A 9,281-nucleotide genomic window follows, 5' to 3' on the forward strand; every position below is an offset into this window, starting at 1 on the left:
CGCCTCGATCCGCGTGCTCGCGAAACCCTAGATCTGTCCCGGAGAGGTTTTTTTTTCTTCTAAGTCCCGAAATCCCAGATCCAAGTGCTTCTGTTCATAGCCCCGTAACTTTGCATCCGTAGCTCCGATTCATGCATATAGCATATCAAAATGTTCACTCAGAGAGTACATCATTTCATTCCATTGCATCATTTTCATTTGAGTTCATCTTGATGCCCGAAATGCTGTTAGAAGAGGGCTACTTGAGATAATTGTCAGATTTGCTACTCTATTTAGGTTTTTTTGTCATTTTTGCCATGATTAATGTGTGCATGATATGCCACTGATTTATACATATGTTTTGTTAAGGGTTTTGTCATCTTTCCAGAGGTGAAACCCATGTATTTTTGTGATGTGTGTGGTGACTAGTACAAGCTTGCAAAGTGGTGCACTTGTTAATTCTGTTTTCAGGGACTTAGCAATTCCACTAAGTCCTTAAGCTGTTTATCTCATATGGCCATATGTTCATGTTGTTTCCTAGTGATCTGTGCCTCTTTTGAGGATGATCAATAAGGATGTTTTGTTAATATTGTAGTGCTCTATCCATCCATGTCTTTGTTTGCAATTATGGAGCACCCTAGCTTGAGTCAATCAAGCTCTACTTTTGCTACTTTGTGAATCTGGGCAGATTGTCAACTTGTTTGCAATTTTGCCGATGTTGTTGTAGTTGATCCGTGCATGCTAAGTTATTGTTCTTGCCATGTCTAGCTTGCATTTTGTGTATTCTTTATGGGTGTATGCTTAGCTTGTCATGACTTGCCCTGTAGTGAGTGCATCGAGCTCGTAAACATGCCTACTTGATATCTGTTTTCAGCATGCTCTAGTTTTAAGTCTGAGAACTGATTATGTTTTTGCCATGTTCACATGCTTGCAATTGTATTTTCTGATACCTTTTGGCTCAAGGTCACTAAGGGACTTTTGTTAAGCTCTTTGAGTAGCTCCATGCCATGCTTTACTTTGCCATGTTCAGGTCCTGTAGCATGTAGTTTTGTTGCTCCGAAGAGTGCTACCTGATCTGAAATTCCAGACAAGTGTTAATTTCACTAAGTCTGAGATCTGTTTGCCATATGCATTTTTGCCATGCTTGTTTGAACCTGTTAATGGATGAATTGGCTGTAGCTCAGTGCTAGATTTTTGTTAAGCATCTTGAATGCATCCCTGCCATGTATTTTGTTGTCATGTTTGGTTGCTGTAGCATGTTCATCTCATTGCATTTAGATGGTTACTTGCTGTAAATCGCAGACCGGTGCCATATTTGAATCTCTTGCCATTTCCAAACCGTAACTCCGATTCCGGTGTTCTTTATATCGTTTTCAAGCGATTTCATCTCATCTTTCCAGTGGCACACTTGGATTCCCAAGTTGAGGCCAGGTTCATGCATTCCCTGTCACATCGTGCATATGCATCCCGCATCGCATCCCGCATAGCATATCATCTTTGCATCGTCTTGTTTGATTCTTGCACGTGGTTGATTGTGTCCTTGTTGCTTGTTTGTCTTGTTTGGGTAGAGCTGGGAGAGGAGTTCGCTAACGAGGAGCCCGTTGAGTTTGCTTTCGAGGATCCAGTCAACTCTGACAACTGTGCAGGCAAGATGATCATACCCTCAAAATCACTACTATCTTTGCTATGCTAGTTTGCTCACTCTTTTGCTATGCCAATGCTACGATGCCTACCACTTGCTTTCAAGCCTCCCAAATTTCCATGTCAAACCTCTAACCCACCATGTCCTAGCAAAACTTTGTTTGGCTATGTTACCGCTTTGCTCAGCCCCTCTTATAGCGTTGCTAGTTGCAGGTGAAGATTGAAGGCCGTTCCTTGTTGGGACATTTATTTACTTGTTGGGATATCATTATATTATCTTGTTATCTTAATGCATCTATATACTGGGTAAAGGGTGGAAGGCTCGGCCTCTCGCCTAGTGTTTTGTTCCACTCTTGCCGCCCTAGTTTCCGTCATATCGGTGTTATGTTCCCGGTTTTTGCGTTCCTTACGCGGTTGGGTTATAATGGGAACCCCTTGATAGTTCGCCTTGATTAAAGCTTTTCCAGCAATGCCCAACCTTGGTTTTACCATTCGCCACCTAGCCTCTTTTTCCCTTGGGTTTACGGAGCCCGAGGGTCATCTTATTTAACCCCCCCCCCCCCCGGGCCAGTGCTCCTCTGAGTGTTGGTCCAAATAGAGCCACTTGCAGCGCCACCTCGGGGCAACTTGAGGGTTGGTTTTAGTTGTACGTAGTGTTCATCTGAGTGTGCCCTGAGAAAGAGATATGTGCAGCTCCTATCGGGATTTTCGGCACATTCGGGCGGTGTTGTTGGTCTTGTTTTAACCTGTCGAAGTGTCTTGAAGAACCGAGATACCGAGTCTGGTCGGACCGTCTTGGGAGGAGGTCTATTCCTTCATTGACCGTGAGAGCTTGTCATGGGCTAAGTTGGGACTCCCCTGCAGGGATTTGAACTTCCGAAAGCCGTGCCCGCGGTTATGGGCAGATGGGAATTTGTTAATGTCCAGTTGTAGATAACTTGAACATTAACTTAATTAAAATGAATCAACTGAGTGTGTTAACGTGATGGCCTCTTCTCGGTGGAGTCCGGGACGTGGACACGGTGTTGGAGTAATGTTTGCGCAGGTTGTCCTCTAGTTTATCACGCGCGCTTTGCCTCCTCTTCTCGCTCTCTTTTGCGAATAAGTTAGCCACCATATTTGCTAGTCGCTTGCTACAGCTCCACATATATATTTACCTTGCCTTACCTATAAGCTTAAATAGTCTTGATCGCGAGGGTGCGAGATTGCTGAGTCCCTGTGGCTCACAGACTACTATTACACCAGATGCTACTATGTTTCCTTTCCTGATGATCAATAGTGGTGCCCAGTTGGGGGTGATCGGGACCGTGTCGCTTGTTGGGTTATCTTTTATTTTGGCGCCGTAGTCGGGCCATGAGTGTTTGGATGATGTAATGTTATTTATGTACTTGGTTGACGTGGCGAGTGTAAGCCAACTATGTTCTCCCCTTTATTATTCATATTACATGGGATGTTGTGAAGATGGCCTAACTTGCGACATATGCCTTCAATGCGATTATGTCTCTAAGTCGTGCCTCGACACGTGGGAGCTATAGTCGCATCGAGGGTGTTACAAGTTGGTATCAGAGCCTTCCCCGAGCTTAGGAGCCCCATTGCTTGATCGTTTTTAGCGGCCGAGTTGTGTCTAGAAAAATGTTTTGAGTCTTTAGGAATTATATATCGGAGAGTTTAGGAATTCTTTTTACTTCCCAGTCTCCTCATCACTCTGGTAAGGCATCCTGACGTAGAGTTTTGACTCTTCTCTTCTCAAATTTCACTAAAAAAATTTAGGATCACGCGGGTATCTTGGAATCGTTCCGATGGTTTTATGATGAGAACATTGTCTTGGTGCCTCCTATCAGGGGTTTAGTGGAAGTGTCCCGGGGAGTTGAGCTCCGAGGTGTTGTCATCATAATTTTATCGTTGCAGTTCTGGAATACCTGAGTTTAGTACGCCGACATCGAAAATCTCTTTTATGCAGTTCGTTGGTGAGATAACCTCGACGCCACCCAGTACTGGGGCGGGAGTTCGGGAGTATCGCCATAACTTGTATAACGGATGCTTTTCGAAGGTTGAGGTAGATGGTTTCCGAAGTTTTCTTGGTTATGTGTTGAAGGATGGATACAGCTGGATGTAGGATTTGCTAGTTTGGGTGAGATATTATGCTTCCCCTGTATCCCCAACACCTGATTGCATAACCGGAAAGGTTCGGGAGTTTCATAGGTGGGAATTCTTGTAGCTCTAGTTCTTCTTCCACGGATATTGGTTTGAGATTGGGATTTCTTACCGATTATTCGTTCTTGATCCGTACCATGTTGATTTATTTCTCTACCTTAATTCTATGTGGCTTCTCAATTTATGGATATGTGACCATTTCAAGAGGAATGCATTCGTTCATTTTGTTCGGATGTGAAGACTATATGTTCCAATTTTCATTCCGTTGGATTCAGCTTCAATATTTGTCTATCAATGTGCTAATGGATGTCAACCTCTTCAGGATGGCTCCTCCAACGCGCACGACTCCGAATCCTAATCCGCCACCACCTCCACCTCCTCCGGAGGCATGGCAAGCTGTGATGGCTGCAACCAATGCAAATACATAGTTGATCATGCAAATTCTTCAAGAGCGCAATAAAGGCAACCAAGGGAATCAAGGCAACAATCAGAATCACTTTGCTACACTCAACCAGTTCCTTGCTAACGGGCCAAAGACTTTCAGCAAAATTATGTTGAGGCAACCGATGCTGCCGATTGGCTAGTGGATCTGTGCAAGCATTTCGAGTGCAGTAACGTCAGGCATGAGGACTTTGTCAAGTTCGCTTCCTTCCAACTCAAAGATCAAGCTGCAGAATGGTTCCAGCAGTACAAGGATTCCAGAGGTGGACGTGTTATCAATTGGGATGATTTCCGTCGAGATTTCCGAGCTCATCATATTCCTCAGAGTGTGGTTGAAAGCAAGCGTGAGGAATTCCGCAACCTGAAGCAAGGCTCTTTGTCTGTCTATGACTACAACAAGTTGTTCCAGAAGCTCGCCCGCTTTGCCAAGCAGGACGTCCCTGATGAGAAGAGTATGATATACCAGTTCAGGGGTGGTCTCAGAGAAGAAATTTAGCTAGCTCTTGTTCTCTTCGAGCCCTTGAGGTACGATGAGTTCTACAACATGGCATTGAAGCAAGAGGCTGCTCAGTTGAGGTGTGATGCTTCCAAGAAGCGAGTCAGAGATGTTACTCCTTCTTCCTCTACTCAAGTGGCCAAGCAGCAGAAGTATTGGCTTCCTCCTCCTCCGTTCCGTCAGCCGTATCAGCAGAAGAGCAAAGGTGGCAGTGGATCTTCCCACCCACCCAACTCGGGCTTTCAGAACAAGACTTCGTCTCAAGCTCCAAGATCGAGTGTTCCGTATCACCATCCTCTTTCAGAGGTTACATGCAACAAGTGCCAACAGAAGGGTCACTATGCCAACAAGTGTTTCAACCAGAGGCGTCTTCCTCCTCCTCCTCCTGTGAGATCAGCGAGTACAACTGTGGTCAAGCATAACCCCAAGCACGCCAAGGTCAATTTGCTGAATGAAGCTCAGGCAGAGGACTCGCCAGATGTGATTATGGGTAACCTTCCTATTAACGATGTTCCCGCAAAAGTTCTTTTTGACACTGGTGCATCGCTTTCTTTTATTTCAACACCATTTGTGGCAAAGCATGATTTTGTGACTGAAAGGATTCCTGTTCCGTTGAAGATTGTGTCTCCGGGCAAGCAAATGACTTCTAACAATTGTGTCCCGGATGTCTCTATCACGTTGGGCGACTACAAGTTTCTCTCTTCTCCGGTGGTTCTTGGTAACTCGGATATTGATCTTATTCTCGGAATGGATTGGCTTACTAAGCACAAGGCACATCTTGATTGTGCTGCCAGGCAGATTCAATTGACTCATTCATCTGAGGATGTAATTGTCTTTGCCGCTCGTGACGATACCATCCGTCTGTTTTCTCTCAATGACAAGGGTGAACTCGATGCTATCTCGCAAATTCCAGTTGTTTGCGAATATCAAGATGTCTTTCCAGAAGAGCTTCCAGGAATGCCTCCGCACCGGCCAGTTGAATTCATTATTGATCTTGAGCCTGGCACGGAACTGTGTGCAAACGTCCTTATAAGCTCGGACCTGAAGAGTTGAAGGAGCTGAAGAAGCAACTCGATATCCAAGAGAAAATGGGTCTCATCCGGCCTAGTTCTTCTCCGTGGGGTTGTGGTGTTCTTTTTGTGAAGAAGAAGGATGGAACGTACCGACTTTGTGTTGATTACCGTCCATTGAACAAGAAGACCATCAAGAACAAATACCCACTTCCCAACATCAATGAGCTGTTCGAACAACTCAAAGGTGCCCAAGTATTCTCCAACCTTGATCTCCATATGGGTTATCATCAGATTCGAATCCGTGAGCAAGAAATTCCCAAGACGGCTTTCAGGACAAGCTTTGGTTCATATGAATACACTGTCATGTCTTTTGGTCTCGTCAACGCTCCTCCGACGTTCTCTCGCATGATGAACTTCATCTTCAACGCCTACACCAATGACTTCATTTTGGTCTATCTCGACGACATTCTGGTTTTCTCCAAGAACAAGGAAGATCATGCCAAGCACTTGCGTTTGGTTCTTGATAAGCTCAGGGAACATCAGTTCTACGCCAAGTTCTCCAAGTGTGAATTTTGGCTCGATGAGGTTCTTTATCTTGGTCATATCATCTCTGCCAAGGGCATTGCCGTGAATCCTGAGAAGGTGTCTGCAATTGTGAATTGGGAACCTCCTTAGAACGTGAAGCAACTCTGTAGCTTCCTCAATCTCGCAAGCTATTGCCGAAGATTCGTTGAAAACTTTTCTAAGATCGCGAAGCCTCTCTCTAATCTTCTCCAGAAGCACGTCAAGTACATTTGGTCTACGGAGTGTGACATTGCTTTCAACACTTTGAAAGAGAAATTGATCACTGCTCCAGTTCTGACTCCGCCTGATGAATCCAAACCGTACGAGGTCTTTTGTGATGCCTCTCTCCAAGGTCTTGGCGCAGTATTGATGCAAGAGAAGAAAGTTGTTGCTTATACCTCTCGCCAGTTGAAGCCTAATGAGAAGAACTACCCCACTCATGATCTCGAGTTGGCGGCAGTTGTGCATGCTCTTCTGACTTGGAGACATCTTCTATTGGGAAGAGAAGTGGACATTTTCACTGATCACAAGAGTCTCAAGTACATCTTCACTCAGCCTAATCTCAACCTCAGGCAAACTCGATGGGTCAAAATGATTAAAGAGTATAATCCGAGTATCAAGTATACTCCAGGCAAGGCCAATGTGATTGCTGACGCATTGAGTAGAAAAGCTTACTGTAACAGTCTGATTCTCAAGCCTTATCAACCCGAGCTTTGTGAAGCTTTCCGCAAACTTAATCTGCAAGTTGTTCCTCAAGGTTTCCTTGCCAACCTTCAAGTCTCTCCTACCTTGGAAGACCAGATTCGCCAAGCCCAGCTTCTTGATGCTATGGTGAAAAAGGTGAAGATTGGGATTGCCAAGAGTCAACCCAAGTACAAGTGTTACCGCCTTGATGACAAGGATACTCTCTTCTTTGAGGATCGTATTGTTGTACCCAAAGGTGAACTTCGTAAAGTGATCTTGAACGAGGCTCACAATTCTCTCCTCTCCATCCACCCTGGGAGCACGAAGATGTATCAGGACCTCAAGCAGGCTTATTGGTGGACTCAAATGAAGCGTGAGATTGCTCAATTCGTGAATGAATGTGATGTCTGCAGAAGAGTGAAGGCAGAACACCAAAGGCTAGCTAGTCTCCTCCAACCTCTTGCCATTCCAGAATGGAAGTTTGACCACATTGAAATGGACTTCGTGACTGGGTTTCCAAAGTCCAAGCGTGGCAATGATGCTATATTCGTTGTCATCGACAAACTCACCAAAGTGGCTCACTTTCTGCCTATCAAAGAGTCGATCACTGCAACTCAATTGGTGGAACTCTATACCTCTCGAATTGTCTCTCTGCACGGTATTCCTCAAGTGATCTCTTCATACCGTGGCAGCATCTTTACCTCAAAATTTTGGGATTCTTTTCAGAAGGCCATGGGCACGAACATTCGCTTCAGCACATCCTCAAACTAGCGGTCAAGTCGAGCGTGTCAACCAGATTCTTGAAGATATGCTCAAGGCTTGTGTGATCTCCTTCGGCATGAAGTGGGAGGATTGTCTTCCTTATGCTGAATTCTCCTACAACAACAGTTTTCAAGCAAGTTCGGGCAAGGCCCCATTTGAAATTCTATATGGCAAGAAGTGTCGTACCCCTATCAACTGGTCTAAAACCGGTGGACGTCAGCTTTTGGGTAATGACTTAATCACAGAGGCAGAGGAAATGTGCAAAGTCATTCGTGATAACCTCAAAGCAGCCCAATCCCGCCAGAAGAGCTACTATGATAGTAAGCACCGTGATTTGGCTTTCGAGATCGGAGATCATGTTTACCTCCGCGTCTCTCCTATGAAAGGTACTCGTCGCTTCGGTATCAAAGGGAAGCTTGCCCCTAGATACGTGGGACCTTTCAAGATTGTCAGCAAGAGAGGCGACCTCGCCTATCAACTCGAGCTTCCTTCAAACTTTGCAAATGTTCATGACGTGTTCCATGTCTCTCAGCTTCGAAAGTGCTTCAAGACTCCTGACCGAACCGTCAACTTCGAGGATATTGAGCTCCAAGAAGATCTCTCTTATCATGAGCACCCAGTTGCTATTCTTGAAGAGACTGAACGCAAGACTCGCAAAAAGTCAATCAAATTTCTCAAAGTCAAGTGGTCACACCATTCCGACCGTGAAGCTACCTGGGAACGCGAGGATCACCTCCGTTCTGAGTACCCGGCGTTCTTTCAGTCCTAGATCTCGGGACGAGATCCTTTCATAGTGGTGGAGTGTTGTAACACCCCGGATGTAACTTTCCCAATTTGTACTCCAACTCTTGCCGTTTCCGGCGTTAAGTTATTTTATTTTCTCGGGTTCGGGTCTTTGTCTCCGTGTGTTGTTATCGTTGTCATGCATCTCATATCATGTCATCATGTGCATTGCATTTGCATACGTGTTCACCTCATGCATTCGAGCATTTTCCCCATTGTCCGTTTTGCATTCCGGCGCTTCGTTCTCATCCGGTGGTCATTTCTACCTTTCTTTCGTGTGTGGGGGTTAAAAATTTCTGGATTGGACTGAGACTTGTCAAGCGGCCTTGGTTTACTACCGGTAGACCACCAGTCAAGTTTTGTATCATTTGGACTTCGTTTGATACTCTAACGGTTAACCGAGGGACCGAAAAGGCCTCGTGTGTGTTGCAGCCCAACACCCCTCCATTTTGGTCCAAAACCCACCTAACTCTGCTCCATCATCTAGAGCGTTCGATCATGATCGCGTGGCCGAAAACCGCACCTCATTTGGACTCTCCTAGCTCCCTCTACCTATAAAACTAGCCCCTTCCCCGAAATCCGGATCCCCCCTCGTCCAAAACCCTAAATCTCAGATCCGCCGCCGCCGGACACGTCCGACGGCGCCGGACACGTCCGGTCCGCCCCGCTGCTGCCATGTGGCATGCCACCATTGGCTGCCGCCTTACACCGCCGCCGAAGCCCGCCGCGGCCCGCGGGAGGCCCTCCCCGGCCCGCGCGCCGCC

Source organism: Triticum aestivum, chromosome 3A (genome assembly GCF_018294505.1).
Source record: "Triticum aestivum cultivar Chinese Spring chromosome 3A, IWGSC CS RefSeq v2.1, whole genome shotgun sequence".
NCBI lineage: Eukaryota > Viridiplantae > Streptophyta > Magnoliopsida > Poales > Poaceae > Triticum > Triticum aestivum.